The sequence below is a fragment of the Sus scrofa genome, chromosome 9, assembly GCF_054392235.1.
Source record: "Sus scrofa isolate SSC_HxYL_T2T_F1_AM1 chromosome 9, Sscrofa_HxYL_maternal_Yorkshire_Landrace_v2.0, whole genome shotgun sequence".
In the NCBI taxonomy this organism is placed as follows: domain Eukaryota; kingdom Metazoa; phylum Chordata; class Mammalia; order Artiodactyla; family Suidae; genus Sus; species Sus scrofa.
Genome location: NC_139391.1, coordinates 11,752,394 through 11,766,862, shown reverse-complemented (window position 1 = coordinate 11,766,862; position 14,469 = coordinate 11,752,394). Strand labels below are relative to the sequence as shown.

Genomic DNA, 14,469 nt, shown 5'->3' with positions numbered 1-14,469 from the left:
TTCATCAGTGAAATTGGCCTATAATTTTCTTTTTTTGTTATCTTTGTCTGCTTTTGGTATCAGGGTGATGGTGGCCTCACAGAATGAATTTGGAAGTGTCCCTTCCTCTGTGATTTTTTGGAATAGTTTCCGAAGGATAGGTGCTAGTTCTTCTCTAAATGTTTGATAGAATTCACCTGTGAAGCCATCTGGTCCTGGACTTTTGTTTGTTGGAAGTTTTTAAATCACAGTTTCAATTTCAGTACTTGTGATCGGTCTGTTCATCTTATCTGTTTCATCTTGCTTTAGTCTTGAAAGATTGTGCTTTTCTAAGATTGTCTATTTCTTCTAGGTTTTCCGTTTTATTGGCATATAGTTGCATATAGTAGTCTCTTATAATCCTTTGTATTTCTGTGATGTCTGTCATTCTCCTTTTTCATTTCTAATTTTATTGATTTGAGTCCTTGCTCTTTTTTTCTTGGTAAGTCTGGCTAAGGGTTTATAAATTTTGTTGATGTTTTTGAAGAACCAGCTTTTCATTTCATTGATATTCTCTATGGTTTTCTTTGTTTCTATTTTTGTGTTAAAAAATACATAGCATAAAATTTACTGTATTTTTTTCTCCAAATTTGCTTTATATAGTTGGGTAGATATGAATTAAAGAGCAAAAACTTAAGCAAGATCCATGTGACCATTTAAGTTAACCTGATAATCTGATTTCTTTCGATGTTTCTCACACTCATCATGGGGCTCATAAAAAAATTAACCAAAATGGATACTACTGCAGTTGAATGTCAGATCTTAAAGAAGTGCTTATGCCATACTAAATTCTTCTACAATGCAATTGTGAAGAACCCTTTAAGAGACTTGTGTTTTGAATGTAGAAAAGTGTTAGAGGCAAATAGTCAACTCAATGTAAAATAATAAGAAACATTTCTGATTTGTTGAGATTACCCCTCTTTTTGCTAATGAGTGATTTTTTAGCTGTAGTATCAGTGAGCTCAACAGATATGTCATCTTTGAGGACATAAAGAGGAGCACATGCTGGATGGATAAAACAGTACTCCTGTATCTCTACCGGGCCATCTCTACCTCTGACACTTCAGGAGCTTAGAGATTCAGAGTGTCCTTACATTAACTGCAAGAAAAAGATAAAGAAGTTCCTTCTTTTTTGAGATCGCATCTATGAAGTCATGTGGTTATACAAATTCTGCATTCATGTGCAAAACGTGAAACATGGTTATCTTAATTCTCCCTGCTTAGACCTGTTGGTCCACTAGCATGACTTGCCTTCCACGAAACAGAGACTGGACGTGTTTTACATAACTTCAGTAACGTCAGCACCACAGTAAGAAGAGATGCAGTATCCTTTTGCTGTGGTTCAAGACAGCAGGGAAGGAGGTCGCAGGAAGGAATAAATCAAAATTGTCACAATTGAGAAAATTCTCAGTTTTATCATGGTGCCACTTTTATTATTACATAAGCATGGTGGCATAATTCAAGCTCAATAAATCAGAAATCTTAATATTTAACGTTTACCTTGAGGAGTTCCCACTGTGGCTCAGTGGAAACAATTCTGTCTAGTATTCATGAGGACGCAGGTTTGATCCCTGGCCTTGCTCAGTGGGTAAGGATTCGGCCTTGCATGAGCTGTGGTGTAGGTCACAGACATGACTTGGATCTGGCATTGCTGTGGCTGTGCTGTAGGCCGGCAGCTACAGCTCCGATTAAACCCCTAGCCTGAGAACCTCTGTGAGCTGCAGGTGCGGCCCTAAAAAGAAGAAAAAAAAAGTTTACCTTGACTTTTATTTATCACCATTATTAACAACCAAAATTAGATAAAACTTTAATAGAGTTGGTTTCTTGACACATTAACTCATTTAACTCTACTTTTTTTAATAGGCAAGGGATAGAAGACCTCAGTTTGCTTACAAGCTAGGAGATCACTTTGAATCCTGCATTTCTAACTGCAAACAGATATAGCACTTATAACGGGTTATAAATAAACTGGTTTTCAAGCATAGAGCCAGCCCCCAAAATAATACACTATTTTTAAAAACCTAATGCGTTCCATATCCAATAGAAAAAAAAAACTGTGCAAACAAGCTTAAAACTTTTTTTTTGTGCCAATGCTATAAAATGTAGCTTTTAATAAAACCTTGACCCAAATTCCAGCAACTTCAGAAAAGAATTTGAGTGAGGGGAAGAAAGTTATTTCACTTAGGAAAAACAGTCGCTATCTTTTTCCTAATCTTCAACACACATAATTTAAATATATAGAGCTGCTGTAACACTTTACACAATTCCTATGTACTGGAGCCATATCTAAATATAATTATATTTTTAAACACTGGGTTAAGGCTTTACATAAAAGTACCGTCCTACTTTTCCCCCTAGTTTTCAAAATATCACATACTTTTCCCCAACATCTACAGCTATTCAGGAATTTTGGGGAAACTTTTGTGCATGATCTTAATTCCTTTTTTTTTTTTTTAATGTCTTTTTGCCTTTTCTAGGGCTGCACCCGTGGCATATGGAGGTTCCCAGGCTACAGGTCTAATCGGAACTGTAGCCGCCGGCCTACACCAGAGCCACAGCAATGCGGGATCCGAGCCTCATCTGTGACCTACACCACAGCTCACGGCAACACCGGATCCTTAACCCACTGAACAAGGCCAAGGATTGAACCCCCAACCTCATGGTTCCTAGTCGGATTCATTAACCACTGAGCCACGAGGGGAATTCCGATCTCAGTTCCTAATCCCTGGCTCTTTGGGCTCAGTGACAAAAGATCAAAACCACCAACAATTATGGTTCACTTGAAGTCAGATGAGAGACCCCGGCTCGCTTAGTCTCATAGGATGAAAGCAGTACTGCCTCAACTGGCTCTGTGCAGGAGAGGCAGATGAAGGATCTCACCAACCAGTGATCTAGACAGTCCAAGCGATAGATGTGCGTGTCCGGCAGAAATCAAATTGGGTCTCCACAAACAAAGCCCATCATACGGATCTTTTTTCCTGATCCATCTCTTCCAGGGTCATCAACTCCTTTAGGCAGATGCTGTTCTTTGAGCTGTCCTGATTTGTTCCTTTTCAGTCAGCTGAGTTGCTAGGCGAGTCTGGCCAGGTGTTGGATGATAGACTGGAGCTGGAACTTGTTCCTGATCCGGCCCTGTGGCTCCTGATGCGGCTCTCCTCTAGCCAAAGCTATTCCAGGTTGGACCGAGACTCTGGAAGCAGGGAGATGTCATGTGAAGTGGGGGATGTGAAGCAGTTCCTCATCGTCTGGGGCTGGGGTGTGGGATCTGTACGCCATTTGGTCAGTCTTCTCAAAATTTACTGTCTTAACCATTTAAAAATGTAGTTAGGAACGCTAAGTATATTTATATTGTTGTGAAACAAACCTCTAGAACTTTTCATCTTGCAAGTCTGAAACTGTATACTCATTAAAAAACAACTCCTCTTTCTTCTCCCCTTAGCTCCTGGTAACCATTTCTCTTAGCATAGTATCTTCAAAAGTTCATCCACGCTGTAGCATGTGACAGAATTTCCTTCATTTTTCAGGCTGAATAATAGTCCATTGCATTATTATTATTATTATTGTTATTGTTATTATTATTTTGGTTTGTTTATCTGTTCATGCACTGATAGATTTGGGTTACTTCCTCCTTTTGGCTTTTTTGGGCTGCACCCACGGCATCTGGAGATTCCCAGGCTGGGGGTCTCATTGGAGCTATAGCTACCGGCATATACCACAGCCACCGCAATGTAGGATCTGAGCCATGTCTGCAACCTACACCACAGCTCACAGCAACGCCGGATCCTTAACCCACTGGGTGAGGCCAGGGATCGAACCTGCAAGCTCATGGTTCCTGGCCAGATTCATTTCCACTCTGCCACGATGGAAACTCCTTTTTGCCATTTTGAATAATGCTTCTATGAACAGGAGTATACAAATAGCTTTTTAAGACCCTGGTTTCAGTTCTTTTGGGTATGCACCCAAAAGTGGAATTGCTGGGTCATGTGGTAATTTAATTTTCTGAGGAACAACTGTGCTGGAGAATGGGATATAAAAAACTGTGTATAAAACCCTTGGCAGACTTTTGTATAGCTCATTCATGAAGCCACATTGAAGCAACACAGCAGATTATTTTATTAGTGAACACTGGTATGGGGTACCATCCATGTTTTAGATTGACCTCTGAGTGTCACACAGTGAGAAAGGCCTGGAAAGCACTGCACAGCTTTTGGAAACTAAGTTGGCATTTGAACCATACCTCATAGAAAGGGGCTAGTGTTCCAGACCTGAACATGTTGATTCTTGAGAATCTCCTAATACTCACAATTCCCAGGATATACTCCAAAGTTTTCATCAGATCAAAATACAAAATCCTCAACTTGAGTGAGCAAAGGTAATCAACAGATGTCAACACCAAGAGAACCAAATATTGGAATTACCTAAGAATTTTAGAGCAGCTATCAGAAAATGTCCTTGACAAGCAGTTTTGGATATTCATCAAACAAATGAAAAAGTAAAAAGTGTTAGCAAAGAAATAGAAGGAATAAGGAAGAATCAAATGGAAATAAGTTTTTTGGACAACAGAAAATGATTTAAATAGTCAACTTGTATGTATATATCAAATCATTATGTTGTACACCTAAAATTAATACAGTGTTATCTATCAATTATATCTCAATAAAACAAGGGAAAGAAAGTCAACTTGGGACATCAGAAATAAAGAGCAATAGAGAATGCAGTATGTGTGCATGTATGTGTGTGTACAGGTGCAAAATAGACGATTTCTTCCTCCAGACCTTAAAAATTATGTTTGATAGTTAAAAGCAAAAGTCAACCTTGTCATATTCATCTCAGTGTATTTTGAGATATTTAATATTTGTCTCATGAAGGGACCTAGAAAGGGTTTAGTTTTCTACCTTATACCTTAAGTGGTAGAATGTTGACACTAGTAGAATGTGTTAAGTTAGGTATGCATATTGTAATTTCTAGGGCAACCACACCAAAAATCATAAAAGGAGATCTACTACTAAAAAACACTGCGGATCAAAAAAATTCAAATAACCAAAAGGAAAGCCAGAAGAGGAAACAGACAAAGAAAATCAGAACAAACTAATATTAAAATGGAAGGCTTAAACCATAACATATTAATAATCAAGTTAAGTGATCTAAACATATCAATTAAAAGAGGTGGCAGAATAGATTTTTTTAAAAAATGACACTACTATATGTTGAAGAAATTCACTTTGATTATAGTGATACAGGTAGATTAAGAGAGTGGAAAAAACATACTATACGAATTCTCATTCAAGCTAGAGTGGCTATATCAATACTACCCAAAGTAGACTTCGAAGCAAAGAAAACCACTAGAGACAAAAAGGGATGTTACATAATGATTTTAAAAAGTCAGTTCATGAAGAGGATGTAACAATTCTGTGTATCAGCCCAAGAGCAGAGCTTCAATATACATGAATCAAAAACTGACAAAACCGAAAGGAGAAACAGACAAACTATGTTGAGCATTACAGTATCCTTCCCTTAGTAATTGATATAACTAACAAACAGAAAATTATTAAAGGTACAGAACAGCTGAGTAATACCATTAACCAACAGGATCTAAGTGACATTTATAGAACCCTTAACACAAAAACATCAAAAGACACATGTAAACGTTAATAGAGCATATCTAGGATTGCAAAACAAACTTCAGAAAATTTAAAAGTACTGAAATTATACAGAATGAATTCTCTGACAACAGTAGAATCACACTAGAAGTTAATAATAAAGTTTAAATCTTCAAACATTTGGAAATGAGGCAAATGAATTTCTCAATAAACCATGAGTTAAAGCAGAAGCCTCCTTTATTTGATATGTGATTTGCAAAATTTTTTTCCTATTATGTGAGTTTTCTTTCATTTTCTTTATGCTAGCTGATTTTGGTAAAGATGCAAGGCAATTCAATGACTCTGCTTTATACTTTGTATAAAAATTAACTCAAAATGGATTGATGATATAAATATGAGCTAAAAGGGTAAAACACAAGAAGAAAACACAAGATTAAATCTTTATGACTTTGGATATGGCAGTGAATTCTTGGATAGGACACTAAATCACACGCAACAAAAAAATGGATAAACTGGTCTTCAGAATTAAAAACTTGTGTGTATCAAATGACATTGTCAGGAAGGTTAAAAGACAAATTACAGATGGGAGAAAATACTTGCAAATTATATATGATAAAGGTTTATCTTAAAACCTAATAGTGTTTTTTAAAAAAGCACCAAACAATCCAGTTGGTAACTGGGCAAATGCCATGAACAGATATTTCACAAAGAGGACCTATAGATGGTAAATAGTCACATGAAGAGATGTTCAGCTTCATTAGCCATTAGGAAAGTGAAAATGAAAATTGAAATCACTATTCACCTATCAGACTGGCTAAGAAATAGAGATAACTCCAAATGCTGGTGGATAAACTGGATCACTTATATATTGCTGATGGAAATGTAAAATGCTGTAGGTCCTCTGGTAAGTTTGGCAGTTTCTTATAAAGCCAAACATGTGCTTACCATACAATTCAGAAATTGCACTCCTGGGCATTTATTCCAGAGGGAAAAAAAAGTTGATGTTCGTATAAAGACCTCTTCATTAATGTTCATGGCAGCTTTATTTATAATAGGTAATATCCTCATGTCCTTTAAGAGGTTTAAGAGGTAAATGATCAAGCTGTGGTGTATCCATGGAATGCTACCTCGTATTAAAAAGAAACAACTTAGGAATTCCTTTCATGGCTCAGGGGTTAACAAACCCAACTGGAATCCATGAGGATGTGGGTTCGATCCCTGATCTCACTCAGTGGGTTAAGGATCCAGCGTTGCCGTGAGCTGTGGTGTAGGTTGCAGACGTGGCTCGGATCTGGCGTTGCTGTGGCTGTGGTGTAGGCCAGCAGCTGTAGCTCCGATTCGACCCCTAGCCTGGGAACCTCCACCTGCTGCAGGTGTGGCCCTAAAAAGCTAAATAAATAAGTAAATAAAAATAAAAAGAAACAGTTTATTTATACATGCAACAATCTGGATGGGTTTCATAGGAATTATGTTGACTGAAAAGGCCAGTCTTAAAAGTTACATACTTTGTTTTTTTCAAATTTCACTTTCACAATGATGAAGACGTTGGCAATGCACCAAAAAATACCTAGGTATAAACCTGACCAGGAAGGTGAAAGACATATGCTGAGAACTATAAAACGTTAATAAAGGAAATTAAAGAGGATACAAAGAAATGGAAAAATAGCCTATGCTCTTGGGCTGGAAGAATTAATACTATTAAAATGGCCATACTACCCAATCCTCAGGTTTACTGTGATTCCTGTCATCCTATGAAATTACCCATGACATTTTTCATAGGACAAGAACAAATAATGCAAAAACTTGTATGAAACTGCAAAAGACACATAATTGCCAAAGGAGCCCCAAGGGGTGGGGGACAGGAGGCATAACTTTGTAAACTTTAGACAATACTACAAGCCTACGGTAATCAAAATAGTGTGTATTGATATAAAAACAGATATATGGACCAATGGAACAGACTAGAGAGCTCAGAAATAAACCTACACACCTATAATCAATTAATATTTGACAAAGGAGTGAGAATATAAAATGGGAAAAAGTCTCTTCAAAAAGTGGTGCTGGGAAAACTGGACAGCTTCATGTACAATCAGTGAAACTCACCTTCACACCCTGCACTAAAGTAAATTCAAAATGGCTTAAAGATACCATAAAACTTCTAGAAGAGAATTTAGGCAAAACATAGGCTAGGATGTCAACAAAAACATTGACAAAGAAGAATAAAATTAGAGGAGTCACACTATGTGATTTCAAGACATATGGGACAGCCACAGAAATCCAGACAGTCCAGGCAGTGTGGTACTGGAGGAGAGTCAGACGTATAAATCAGTTCAGCAAGGTAGAGATTCCAGAATTAAACTCCGATACGTACACTCGTGTTTTTTTTGTTTTGTTTTGTTTTGTTTTTTCTAACCAAGGTGAAAGATCAGTTCAATGAAGTAAAGGTATTCTTTTCAGGAGTTCCTGCTGTGACACAGTGGATTAAGGATCTGGCATTGTCACTTCAGCGGCTTGGGTTACTGCTGTGGCACAGGTTTGATCCTGGCCCAGGAACTTCCATATGCCACAGACATGGCCAAAAAAAAAAAAAAAAAAAAAAGGTTTTTTCAACAAAAAGTCTTGGAACAACTGGACTTCTATGGTGGGATGGGAGGTGGCAGAGAACCTCATCCTATATCTTACACCTTATATAAATACAAATATATAAATATAAAATTAACTCAAAATGAATTATAGATCTAAATGTAAACCTCTAAAACTTGTAGAAGAACCTGTAGGAGAAGATCTTTGTGACCTGGAATTGGGTGAAGACTTCTTAGATATGACACCAGAAGTGTGGACCATAAAGAAAAAATTGTTAAATTGGACTTCGTCAAAAGAAAAAAATATATATATATATTTATATATATTTAAATATAAAAAACTCTGTCAACTGAACAGTAAAGAAGCAAACAAGCTCATCAGAAAACAGGTGAAAGAAACGAACCAGTGCTTTACTCAGGAGGATATATGGTTGTCACATAAGCACAAGAAAATATGGTCAACGTGATTAGTCATTAGAGAAAAGCAAATCAAAGCCATGATAAGACACCACCACACACCTATCACAATGGCCGAAATAAAAAATAGCAAATACTGGCAAGGATGCAGAGAGCTGAATTTCTCATATACACCGTGGGCAATGTAAAATGGTGTAGCCACTCTGAGATGCGGTTTGGCAATTTCTTATAAACATTCACTTGCCATGTGATCCAGCAGATACTCTCCTGGATATTTATCCTAAAGAAATGAAAATATATGTCCACATAAACACATGGGCTTATGTTCAAGGAAGCTTTATTTGTAATAGCCCCAAACTGGAAAGAACCCAAATGTCCTTCAGCAGACTAATGGATAAAAAAACTGTGGTGCATCCATACAATGGGATAACATTCAGTCACAAAAAGGAAAGAAGTATTGATATACGCGACAACTTGGATGAATCGCAGTGGTATTATGCTGAATGAAAAAAACCCCTAAACCTTAAAAAGTTACATATTATATGACTCCATTTGTATATCCCTCCTCAGTGACACATACAGTTACAGTGGTGGAGAGGTATCAGTGGTTTCCTGGGGTTAGTGTTTGGAAGAGGGTCTGACTGAAGTGGCAGCATGAGAGAGTTTCTTTGTGGTGATGTTGCAGTTCTGTATCCCCTTTGTGGTGGTGGTCACACAAATCTATCCCTGCGATAAAATTTCATAGTGCTGTACACATACCCATATATCCATACATGTACATAATACATATGTAATTGAGTTATGTCATATTTGTATATTGATGATAATGATATATTCTTACGTTTAAAAGCTTTTCAATGCCCATATTCTGTTCCAGTTCGTGCCCTATATCTTTACTTTCTTTTAGGCAACTTCCTCCAAAGGGTTATTTCTACTCCCTGTCTCTTTTGCTTTTCCAATCTCTTTTGAGCCCGTCCCAACCACGCTTTTCCCACATCACGTCACCCAGCTCTTAAGTTTCCTAAACATTTCCGTAAAATTTCACTTTTCGCTTAACCTTTCTGCATTTAAATATTCTTTCTTTGAAAGAATATTTTCATTCTTTGGCTTCCAGAATTTCATACTCTGCCGATTTACTTTCTTCTTGGCTGTTTCCTTTGTGATTTGCTTGCTCATTCCTACCATCTCTTCTTGCCTTCAAAATGTTGGCATTTTTGAGGTTTGTGAGAAAATATTCCCAGGGGAAGTCTCGTCCCCATTCCACTCCCAAAGTGAACTTATTTTGATAGGGTGTTCACCCCACTTTGTAAAATTATAAGCGCATCATTCTTTAACATATTAAACGTGTTTATATGAAACTTTGATTAGAAACTCATATTTTTGAGAAATAATCGAAGAACAGGTGGCATGTCTGTACTTCAGAAGCAAGTAATATAAACAGATACTCAGCACCTGAGAGAAAGCCTGAGGAGGCCCTGATAAGAACCTATGCAAAGATTTTTGGCTGCCGAGGTTTAGCATAAAAGCCAGGCCAGCCATATCCTCCCTTGAGGACCATGTAGCCACAAGTCTCTGGACAACACTGAATCCTATTTCCTGAGGCAGTGTTGACCTCCTGGTGTGGACCAAAAGGAGAAATCTTGACAGGAGTCGCTGGGAGTCACTGGAAGCTGAGACAGAGAGACAAAGATTTCGACAAGCTTATGTGGGTCTAGTGCCTCACTCCTTCCCTACCAACTCAGACTTTACTTAGCTTTTAAAGGAAAATAAGTGTAACTTGTAACTAATCTGTGTGTGTGTGCGAGAGAGAGAGAGAGACAGACAGCGTGAGTGAGCGTGCAGTGATAATTTCAGTGTTTCCTATTTTAACATCCATGAAGAACCAAATGTCAGGTATTTCTGTAACAATGTGCCAGTGCGAGGCCATATTAGAGCTTGAGGAAAAAGAAAAAAAATGGTCAATAATAATCTTTTGTATATATTTAAAATGTCACATTTTGTTTATCATGAATTTTTATTTTTACATTAATTTAGATTTTTAAAATATCACATGAAAATAGTATTTGCCTTGACTACTGAACTTTTTGGCATGACCTATCAATTTTACACCTGAAGTGAGTGCACTAGTATTCTGTGTCTTTTTGTTTCCTGCTTCCTTTGAGATTAACAGAATATATTTTTTTAGGACTTATCTTCACTGTGAGCTTATTAGCCATACCTCTTCTTTTTAGTGGATATGCTAGAGTTAAATATGATCTTTAACTTCTGATCTCTTCCTTAAATATTACTCATTTTTTTGTGTGTAAAATATGTCTTTTAACAGTATATTTCCATTTCACCACTCCCAATTTGACCTGTTGTCATTAATCTCATAATATGTGGTTATGAATTTTTACTTTAATAGTCAATAATGTTTTTAAAAATTAAAAAGTAGGAAAAAAGTTTTAGCTGTATATTCATATTTATAATTTCTGGCATTCTTCATTCTTTTGTGTAGATTCAAGATTACAGTTGGTATCTACTTTTGGCCTGAGAATGTCTTTTAATTTTTCTTACTGGGCAAATCTGCTGGGAATGAGTTATCGTCTCATTTGTCTGTATGAGAACATTTTCCTCTCTCTCTCTTTTTTTTTTTTTTTTTTGGTTAAATAATATGTTTACTTTGAGTTTTTAGGTGATTTTTGTGTGCCAGAAGCATTTTACTTTGGTTGAAATCAAAATAAATATTCAACTTATTATATTCAGAATCCTAGTTCATTCTTAAGCTTATACATTTAGCTTATAAAACCTATTCCATTTATAAGTTGAACATTTTAAACAGCATTTTTGAGGGCCTTTGAATGATACTTAATGCATTTTAGTTAAATACTTTAGATGTTTTAAACTGCATTTATGCATTCGATGTACTTTCTTTCTTAGGTACTGCAGTTGTTTGACTTCAGTGTTTTCAGAATTCTTGAGCACTTCCCATGAGTCTAACATTGCATGTAGAGCCATATAAACCATAAATGTTTTATATATTTCAAATCCTTTATAAGATTTGAACTTGTAATCACAAATCTAGGTCAGTTACTCAGTTTCATATTTGAAATTGGATTTGCAAATGTAACCTGGCCAAATTCTCTTAAACATATAAATTTACTAAAAATACCAAATACCCAAAGATTCCTTAAGTACAAATATTAGTAACATGAATGCAGTTTACTATAATGCTCTCAAAAAAAATGTATGATTTTAAACATACGTGTATTTAATTCTTCATCTCTCTACTTTGTTTTCTTTTTTCTCTTTTTCTTTTGTCTTTTCTAGGGCCACAACTGCGGCATATGGAGGTTCCCAGGCTAGGGGTCTAATCGGAGCTGTTGCTGCTGGCCTACGCCAGAGCCACAGCAATGCCAGCTCCGAGCCGCGTCTCCGACCTGCATCAAAACTCATGGCAACGCTGGATCCTTCACCTGCTGAGCATGGCCAGGGATTGAACCCACAACCTCATGGTTCCTAGTCGGATTTGTTAACCACTGAGCCACGACGAGAACTCCCATCTCTCTACTTCGTTCACGAAGAAAACAATTATGTAATTGGGATTACTTTGCCAAGTAAGTATTTTGTGCTGGCCTACTTTTTTTAATTAAAAAAAGTTGTAGTGAAATATAAATTAAAAAAAGTTGTAGTGAAATATAAAACATAAAATTTACCATCTTTACCATCTTTAAATGTATGGGTCCGTGGTATTATATATATATTTAATGTTGTGAAACCTTCAACCAGCCATCTCTGTGACTCTTTTCATCTTGTAAAACTGAAATTCTATACCATTTAAACACTGACTCCCCATTCCCTCCTCCGCCAGCCCCTAGAAACCCCATTCTATGTTTCTGACTATGATTTTGGCTATTATAGGCGCCTCATCTAAGTGTATGATTCATACAGTATTTGATTTTTTGTGTGTGACTGGCATATGCCACTTAGCATATAATCCCAAAAGTTCATTTCTGTTATATCCTATTGGGAATTTCCATCTTAAAAAAAGATGAATAATATTCAACTGTATGTATGTACCACATTTTGCTTTAATCAATTAAAGGACACATGTTGTTTTTACATTAAATTTTTTTTAAAATTCAATGAATTTCATTGTGTTTACAGTTGTACAACCATCATCACAACCTGATTTTAGAACATGTCCATCCCAAACCCCAGTCCACCCATCCCTCACCCACACCTGTCCCCTTTGGTAACCACAAGTTTTCAAAGTCTGTGAGTCTGTTTCTGTTCTGCAAATAAGTTCATTTGAATCCTTCTTTTAGATTCCACACTTAAATCTTATGATGTTTGAGTCTCACTGTCTAACTTCACTTAGTTTGATAATTTCTAGGTCCATCCATGTTGCTGCATTATTATTATTATCCATTGTTGCAACATTATTTCATTCTTTTTGATAGCTCATTAATATTCCATTGTATATGTATACCACATATTCTTTTTTTAATGATTTTTATTTTTTCCATTATAGCTGGTTTACAGTGTTCTGTCAATTTTCTACTGTATAGCAATGTGACCCATTCATGTATATATTCTTTTTCTCACATTATCATGCTCCATCATAAATGACTAGATAGAGTTCCTAGTGCTATACAGCAGGTTCCCATTGCTTATCTGTTCCAAAGGCAATAGTTTGCATCTATTAACCCCAGATTCGCAGTCCATCTCACTCCTTTCCCCTTGGCAACCACAAGTCTGTTCTCCAAGTCCATGATTTTCTTTTCTGTGGAAAAGTTCCTTTTTGCTGTATATGAGATTCCAGATATAAGTGATAACATATGGTATTTGTCTTTCTCTTTCTGACTTACTGCACTTAGTATGAGCATCTCTAGTTCCATCCATGTTGCTGCAAATGGCATTATATTATTATTATTAATAACTGAGTAGTATTCCATTGTGTGTATATATATATATATGACATCTTCTTAATCCGTATGTTGATGGACCTTTAGGTTGTTTCCATGTCTTGGCTATTGTGAATAGTGCTGCAGTGAATATTGGGATACGTGCATCTTTTTGAATTATGGTTTTCTCCAAATAGATGCCCAGGAGTGGGATTGCTAGATCATATGGTAGTTCTATTTTCTTGTTTTTGAAGGAACCTCCATGCTGTTTTCCATAGTGGTTGCACCCATTTACATTACCACCAGCAGTGTAAGAGGATTTCCTTTTCTCTGCACCCTCTCCAGCATTGTTGTTTGTAGACTTTTTGATGACAGCCATTCTGGCTTGTGTAAAGTGGTGCCTCACTGTAGTTGTTTTCTTTTGTTTTGTTTGCTTTTTAGGGCCATACCTGCAGCATATAGAAGTTCCCAGGCTAGGGCCTGAATTGGAGCTACAGCTGCTGGCCTACGCCACAGCCATAGCAGTGCAGGATCTGAGCCACTTCTTCGACCTACACCACAGCTCACTGCAATGCCAGACCCTTAACTCACTGAGCGAGGCCACGAATCAAACCTGCATCCTCATGGATGCTAGTTGGATTCATTTCCGCTGCACCATAGCATGAACTCCACCGTCATTGTTGTTTTGATATGTTTTTCTCTAATAATTAGTGGTGTTGAGCATTTTTTCGTGTGTTTTTTTTTTGGGTGTCTGTATGTTTTCTTTGGAGAAATCTCTTTAGTTCTTCTGGCCATTTTGGATGAGGTTGTTTGGGTTTTTTTGATATTGAGTTTCAGGAGGCATTTATATATTTTGGAGATTAATCCCTTGTCAGTTGCTTCATTTACAAATATTTTCTCCCATTCTGTGAGTTTTCTTTTCATTCTGTTTATGGTTTCCTTTGGTGTGCAAAAAACTTCTGAGTT

At 36.7% G+C, this 14,469-nt stretch overlaps 1 protein-coding gene and 1 pseudogene across 12 annotated transcripts in view; one reads left to right on the top strand and one right to left on the bottom strand.

The window, feature by feature from the left end:
- Positions 1-14,469, top strand: part of LOC100511652 (glycerophosphodiester phosphodiesterase domain-containing protein 4) — an 882,168-nt gene that overhangs the window by 807,753 nt on the left and 59,946 nt on the right. The window lies entirely within an intron of this gene.
- Positions 2,788-3,260, bottom strand: LOC146399741 (RING finger protein 11 pseudogene; annotated as a pseudogene).